Source organism: Cyclopterus lumpus, chromosome 24 (assembly GCF_009769545.1).
Source record: "Cyclopterus lumpus isolate fCycLum1 chromosome 24, fCycLum1.pri, whole genome shotgun sequence".
NCBI classification, from domain to species: Eukaryota; Metazoa; Chordata; class Actinopteri; order Perciformes; family Cyclopteridae; genus Cyclopterus; species Cyclopterus lumpus.
The window spans coordinates 2,713,756-2,722,014 of record NC_046989.1 but is presented as its reverse complement, the minus strand read 5'-3'; the positions used below and the strand labels follow the sequence as shown (position 1 = coordinate 2,722,014).

The 8,259-nt window shown below is 45.4% G+C and overlaps 1 protein-coding gene across 5 annotated transcripts in view; it reads left to right on the top strand.

Moving 5' to 3' along the window:
* The first annotated feature begins 408 nt into the window (after nt 1–408).
* hivep2a (HIVEP zinc finger 2a) overlaps nt 409–8,259 on the top strand; it is a 92,873-nt gene continuing 85,022 nt past the window's right edge. For 4 of the 5 annotated variants that reach the window (XM_034528213.1, XM_034528214.1, XM_034528207.1 and 1 more), the window contains exon 1: nt 409–863. The gene's annotated coding sequence lies outside the window, so the exon portion shown is untranslated. The remainder of the gene's footprint in view (nt 864–8,259) is intronic. The other variant, XM_034528208.1, reaches the window with a different exon arrangement.

Sequence of the window (8,259 nt, the reverse complement as noted above, 5' to 3'; positions counted from 1 at the left end):
ATATTTAATATATTGATATGATAATGTACTGCAAACTATACCTGTGTATTCTATTCCAGACTATAGCTGAATGCACAGACAGACAGGCAGGCAGCAATGGGGCAGACAGACAGGCAGACAGACAGACAGTCTCTCCAGAGGTGACCGGGGAATCCTGCTCTCTCTCTTTGCCGGCAGACGGAGCCTCCTCTTCGGCCACTGCTCCTCCTTCCCTCCCCTCCGTCTGCCCTGGTTGCGCGCTGGGGGATCCGACGACGTCACGCGAGCACACACATATACATACACACACGCCACACACACACACACACTCACACACACACACACAGACACACGCACAGACACACGCCCTCTCTCTCTCTCTGACGCTCCATCCCTCTCTCTCTCTCTCTCTCTCTCTCTCTCTCTCTCTCTCTCTCTCTCCTCTCTGCTGCTATTCTGGGAAGTGGCGTTTGGAATAACCCCCCGTGTGCGTACGACTGTGTGTGTGTGCGCGTGTGTCTCCTGATTTCACCCTCACGACACGCGCACGCATACACACACACGCGCGCACACACTGACAACACCAGTCAGACACACACACACACACACACTCAGTGCCTGTCTGACTGCAGCAGCGGAGCTCCCCGGCAGCAGAAATCCGGTCGGAGAGGATTCCTTCCATTTTTACGCGCAACTTTTGCTCCGGCGACTCGCGACTCTTGTGGATTTTCTAAACAACCCCGTCTCTCCTCGGCAGTTTTGTTGCCCGACGGGACAACCAAGCGAGGTGTCAAGCAACCGAACCGGACTCGGATCCCCCTGTCACCGGGGTTGCTTGTTGTCATTTTCGCCCGGAGACGCGCGGACCGGAGCGCAGACGGAAGGTAAGTGCGCGTGGGGGGGGGGGGGGGGGAACGAAACCTTAATACATGTCCTCACGCACATAGATCACAGTGACAGCGCGATGCTGCGTGACGGACATTATGGTCTGTTTTCACGGCACTTGGATCTGTTTTTGTTTCGCTTATAAGGGCCGGGCCGTGCAGGGGGAATACCCCGGGCACGCAGCGCGTTGCATGCAGATCACCCTGGTTGCGTAATATCCTGAGGAATTTGCAGTAGCCTGCACCGCCGGGCTGGTTGCGTGAAGGGCCGGCGGGGAGAGAGACCAGGGAGACCGGGAGGGAGGGAGCTATAACTGGTGTGTGTGTGTGTGTGTGTGTGTGTGTGTGTGTGTGTGGGGGTGTTCGTGGAATTTGTAGCCGTGAAAGTGGAGGCTCGGAGAGGTGTGATTGTGCGTCTGGAAGGTGGATTTTGTGTCCTTTTTTTTCTGCATGTGTTGCAGCTGCGTCCGCATCTGGGGTGGGGGGGTGGGGTGGGGGGGGGCTCACATAAGTTCACTCTGTAATATCACTCTAATAACCAGCGTTGCAAAGTGAGTGGAAGCTGTGACCTCTGGTATTTCCTTGTTCCAGAGCGACCAGTGTGACATGACACGAGAGGTATTCAAACAGAAGGCTTGTTGCGCGTGCGCGTGCGTGTGTGTGTTGTCGTCAAGTACGTCCCCTAATATGAAGAAGGACAAACAACACCGTTTTAAAAGGCAGAAGGGAGTGACTTTATCTCCTCTGCTCATCGTTCGCTTCCTCTGTGAGAGAGAGAGAGAGAGAGTGAGAGATGGTGGGTGGTGCGCTGGCTGGTTCCGGGAATGTTCCATGACGTGTTGCCGTCGAGAGAGGGGCCCCGGCCGGGGAGACTCCGACGCACGGCCGCGGCCCTGCTGCTCCGTCTCCGCTGATATAAAAAAGCAACAACAAAAAAACAACAACAACAACATCTTTCTTCAATGCATTTCCAGAGATTTTACAGTCATAATCCATGTGATCGCCCCCCCCCCCCCCCCCCCCCCCACACCGAGTTTATCATTTATGCAGGAAAGCCAGAGTGCGGTCAGAGGTCAAAGGTCATCGTCGAGGCTCTGAGCTGCCGCCAACTGACTGTTTTGGTTCCCAGAGCTTTTCTTTGATGTTTAATAGTTGCAGGAAGCAGAAATTAAGGACGCGTTAACAATGTGGACGATAAACAACATAAAAGTCACGACTGGGATTCAGCACAACAACAAAAAGAAAAGGGAGCGAATAAAATTTTAGACACTGATGCTAATTGACTTTCATTAATGATCCATATTTACAGACACAGAATATAGCAGCTGGTCTTCAAAGAGCCAGAATATTATACTCATCAGTCAGTAAACTAAAGTATAAATGTTATACTTTTACTTTGTTATTGTCATTTATAGTATTTCTTTACATTTAAATGATAAAGTAGTTATAAAGATGTATTAATGTAAACAGCTCATAATTCATCTCTCATATCTATTTTAAACATCTGGATTTATTCAAGTTGACCAACACTACATTTTACTAGATTACACCTGAACGCATCATGAGAAAGTTATAATTTACCTTCAGCCGGTACTCCTTTTCACTGAGCGGAGCCTGAACGCATCACAATGTAACTGAAGTGAACCTCGGCTTGTTCTCCGTTAGCGGTGCTAGCTAACGTTACTAGCTAACGTTGCTAGATCTCTGATTGGTTGTTTACAAAGTCACATGACCAGAGCATGCAAAATAAACTCTTTCACAGCTGTTGGAAGTTGATATTTATGAAAGTTTTATACATTTTATGCCACATACGAAAAAGAACCCGCTCCCCTCTGCCTCTGATTGGCCGGGCTATTAAGTTGTTATTGCAAGATTGTTGGATTAATGGTTTCAACTCAGATGGCAACGTTTTCGTGAGCAATGTCTTCATTACGGGAGGAAAATGTTTTATGAATTGCCAAGCACGTCGCTTATAGATAATAAAACTACAGATCTGTCGGAGAGTTACATTTTTATATGTAATAATAAAATGAACGTTGATACGACACACCGATGAACAAGAAAATGTCCCTTCATTACAAAAAGCTTGCCGACCCCAGCAGTAAAAAAAAGAAAATAAATACTATAATAAGTACAAAAAAAATCAAAAAATCTGTAAAATATTCTTAATAATAATAATAGGAATTCTTCCTTAAGGAGACGGCCTTGTTTGCACAAACAGTTTTGTCACATCTGCGTGTGTTTGTCGGCGTTGGATAATTTTAAACTGCGTTCGATACTTCAAAGATTATATTTTTAGACACAATGAAAAGCTGTGAAGTGAAGAATTGAAGAGAGAAGCAGCGCCGACGGCTGACGGCTCGAGCACACACTTTGTCCAGGGCGCCTTCGCGGTCACTGGTGACGGTGGGACTCATTCTGTGCACGTGCACACGTGTAAGAGAGTGTGCACGTGGTGTGTGTGTGTGTGTGTTTGTGTGTGTGAGAGCGTGCGCGGGGGAAAGACCGACCTACGTACCATCTGTGCCACCGCCACTTCAGATGGCCATCGGGGTGTGCTGCGTAGGAGCGAGCGTCCATGCTCACACACACACACACACACACACACACACACACACACACACACACTGTCATCAGGGTGGACAGGCGTACGGAGAACATGCGTGAGGTGTGAGTTGATTTTCTGCGCTAAACATTCAATTAATTTATTACTTGTAGGCCTTCTGGGGAATCTATGTGTGTGTGTGAGTGTGTGAGTGTGTGTGTGTGTGAGTGTGTGTGTGTGTGTGTGTGTGTGTGTGTGTGAGGTACATTTATATAAAAATTTAACACACTACAATTGGACAGCAGTAGCGTGGAGGGCTGAAACGAGCACCAACAGTCCTTGGAAGATGTGTTTCCTTGGGGACAGTAATCACTGTCGCACCAGGTCTGAAACGTAGAATGAAGCATAGACTTCTATACAACCAGAGGAGTCGCCCCCTGGTGGTCAGTAGAGAGAATGCAGCTTTAACACATGAAGCATAGACTTCTATACAACCAGAGGAGTCGCCCCCTGATGGTCAGGAGAGAGAATGCAGCTTTAACACATGAAGCATAGACTTCTATACAACCAGAGGAGTCGCCCCCTGGTGGTCAGGAGAGAGAATGCAGCTTTACCACATGAAGCATATACTTCTATACAACCAGAGGAGTCGCCCCCTGTTGGTCAGGAGAGAGAATGCAGCTTTAACACATGAAGCATAGACTTCTATACAACCAGAGGAGTCGCCCCCTGGTGGTCAGGAGAGAGAATGCAGCTTTAACACATGAAGCATAGACTTCTATACAACCAGAGGAGTCGCCCCCTGGTGGTCAGTAGAGAGAATGCAGCTTTAACACATGAAGCATGTGTCCTTCGAGGATGGAGCTCTTCAGCTGTCAGCTGACATCAGGTTGTAACCTCTGTTGTAACCTCTGGTCTCTCTTTAAAGGCGATGATGTCATGATTCATCTTGATTCATCTCCCTTCTTCGGTCCAAAGAGACTCACGATGCTGGTTTCACATCCTCAGCTCAGGATCACGTCGACTGAGGAAATGTTTTTTTCTTTTTCTTTGTGATAGTTAATATTTCATTTGCTTGTGAAACTTGTACATGGATTATCTCGCCTCTCGTGCACTCGTGTCCGTCTGTTTGCTTCGGCTGCAGCTGGGATGCGTTTGCATTTGCTGTCAATTAACACGGCGCACACATCATAGCTGGAGAATTTGAAATGACTGCAGATGTACACACACACACACACACACACACACACACACACACACACATATGCACACACACACATACACACACACACACACACACATGCACACACACACACACACACATGCACACACACACAAGTTGTTTGTACAGATGACGATTAATCAGCTTTTGATGTTTTGCTGCCGCTGATTTTTAAAGTGACAGTCAACCGTCACATATATATATATATATATATATATATATATATATATATACTATATTATTTAATTAGATTTATTGATGCATTAATGTGTCTTTATTGTTGCCGCTGGTAGACGTCAAGCTCACTTTAATGACTTTGTTTATCAGGATGGATTCAAAGCCTTGTGAATATTGTCCAGGGCTTTTATTGTGAAAGGGTAAGAACGTAGGGAGTGGCTCTGGTTTTGACTCTGTGTTCAATAAATACATGAATACATTGTTTTATATTAATTATCTTATTTACTGTAGTAACGTAAAAAATTATTGTGATGTATAAATTAGAATAAAGTGTAAAAACTGCACTTTCATCATTTAAAAGTGAGTAAATTGGGACGTAATTATTTAAAGAATGCATATACAGGGAGCTTTTAGTCTTTAAACAACCTGTTTGTTGACTCTAATGAGATGTGTTACATGCGTTGTGTCTTTTGTGTGTTTGTTGACTCTTTTGTCCGTGTTTATTGTCTCTAATAACTTGTGTGTTACATGTCTTTTGTCACACATCAGACCCTCGGAGGGGATTAAGCAACACAACGACACACAAAGCGCACACAGATCCTCCTGCAGCAACACAACGGGCCTTAAGCTTCACGCAGTTTATTTATCTCACTGAACGAATTGTCTGTGTGTGTGTGTGTGTGTGTGTGTGTGTGTGTGTGTGTGTGTGTGAGACCTGAGAGCTGCACGGGAACATGAGAACACACACACACTCACACACAGACACACTCTCACACACTCTCTCACACACACACACTCACACACAGACACACACTCGCACACACACACACACACACACACACACACACACACACACACACACACACACAGTGAGGTCCTGACGACCGGCTGAATTATTGAGACACACACAAAGATGACCGACTCCTCCTGGTTTGGTTTTATATCCACACCTGGAGGAGGAGAGGAGGAGAGGAAGAGGAGGAGAGGAGGATGAGAGGAGGATGAGGGGACGAGAGGAGGAGAGGAGGATGAGAGGAGGAGGAGAGGAGGAGAGGAGGAGAGGAGGAGAGGAAGAGGAGGAGAGGAGGATGAGAGGAGGAGAGGAGGAGAGGAGGATGAGAGGAGGAGGAGAGGAGGAGAGGAGGAGGAGAGGAGGAGAGGAAGAGGAGGAGAGGAGGATGAGAGGAGGAGAGGAGGAGGAGAGGAGAGGAGGAGGAGAGGAGGATGAGAGGAGGAGGAGAGGAGGAGAGGAAGAGGAGGAGAGGAGGATGAGAGGAGGAGAGGAGGATGCGAGGAGGAGGAGAGGAGAGAAGAGGAGAGAAGATGAGGAGGAGGAGAAGAGGAGGAAAGGAGGAGGAGGAGGAGACGAGATGGGATGAGAGGTTTCAAGCTGCACCGACAGAGTGTCTATTCTGTCAGCTGCTGACACACTTTTCATGAGAAGCAGCGTGTGTGTGTGTGTGTGTGTGTGTCTGTGTGTGAGTGTGTGTCTGTGTGTGAGTGTGTGTGTGTGTGAGTGTGTGTGTGTGTGAGAGAGTGTGTGAGTGTGTGTGTGTGTGTGAGTGTGTGTCTGTGTGTGAGTGTGTGTGTGTGTGAGTGTGTGTGTGTGTGAGTGTGTGTGTGTGTGTGTGTCTGTGTGTGAGTGTGTGTCTGTGTGTGAGTGTGTGTGAGAGTGTGTCTGTGTGTGAGTGTGTGTGTGTGTGAGTGTGTGTGTGTGAGTGTGTGTGTGTGTGAGAAAGTGTGTGAGTGTGTGTGTGTGTGAGTATGTGTCTGTGTGTGAGTGTGTGTGTGTGTGAGTGTGTGTGTGTGAGTGTGTGTGTGTGTGTCTGTGTGTGAGTGTGTGTCTGTGTGTGAGTGTGTGTGTGTGTGTGAGAGTGTGTCTGTGTGTGAGTGTGTGTGTGTGTGAGTGTGTGTGTGTGTGAGTGTGTGTGTGTGAGAGAGTGTGTGTGTGTGTGTGAGTGTGTGTCTGTGTGTGAGTGTGTGTGTGTGTGAGTGTGTGTGTGTGTGAGAGTGTGTCTGTGTGTGAGTGTGTGTGTGTGTGAGTGTGTGTGTGTGTGTGTGAGTGTGTGTCTGTGTGTGAGTGTGTGTGTGTGTGAGTGTGTGTGTGTGAGTGTGTGTGTGTGTGTGTGTGTGAGTGTGTGTATGTGTGTGTGTGTGTGTGTGATATCTCAGCTGCACTAAAGGAATCTCCCTCTTTTAGCCTCTACGACCTCTAAGACGAGGGTCTTCTTTTGTTTGGTTTAATTGTTTGTTTGTTTGTTTAATCCATCGGCCAATCGGTGAGCACCTCGCCGCTCCCCAGCGGCCAATCGATAAAAAATATTTATTTTTTAAAAAGAAAGTGCTCGCCATAGAAAAACTCTGCATGTTTGTGTGTGTGTGTGTGTGTGTGCGTGTGTGGACAGCGAGACGATGGCCAGCCAGAGAGAGAGAGAGAGAGAGAGAGAGAGAGAGAGAGACCTTTACCCACACTGGCCTACTTTCTCCACAGCTTGTAGTCTCCTTCATGCATTTATACATCCGCCGCGTCGTGTTGCGTAATCAGTGACTCCTTCTTCTTCTTCTTCTTCTTCTTCTTCTTCTTCTCTTTCGCAGATAAAAAAAAACATATTTCACACATCTGGGGATTGTACAAAGAATATATATATATATATATATATATATATATATATATATATATATATATTTTATGTTTTAGATGAACAGGAAAGTCGTGGAAATCTACATTTGAGTGAATATTTTTTAATATTTTTTAATAGTTTACCGGATTATTCAACGTTTTCAATGCTGGACTCGTATGTTCCCGGTTTGGGTGAAGCGGCGCTGGAGGGAACGCTTTAGACAAATATCATTGTGTTTTCTGTCTGGCATTTTTATTTATTTTTCTTCTCTAGTTTGAGGTAATTTGTTACTTGTATGAACTTAAAATAAAATGATTGAAAGAAAGACAGAAATAAATATATTAAAACGGCTCAAAAAACCCAAATCCACCGCACATCTATTGCCATAAACCCGTTAACTCCAACACGGATTATGATTATTTCACCTTTTTATTTTGTCAAACTACAGCGCTCACCCTTTAAGATAAGCTTTTATTTTGAAATTCCGCAGAAAGGTAAAAAGATGTCGATTTGAAAGGAAATTAATGAGTTCAGATTTAATAAAAAGCTATAATATATTATCTTATATTGTATGGATATTATTTATATATATAATATACGGCTCAAACAATCATTTTACTACAAATACTACTGCTACTACTACTACTACTACTACTACTACTACTACTACTACTACTACTGCTGCTACTACTACTACTACTACTACTACTACTACTATACTACTACAACTACTACTATACTACAACTACAACTACAACTACTACTACTATTACTACTACTACTACAACTACAACTACTACTACTACAACTATACTACAACTACTACAACTA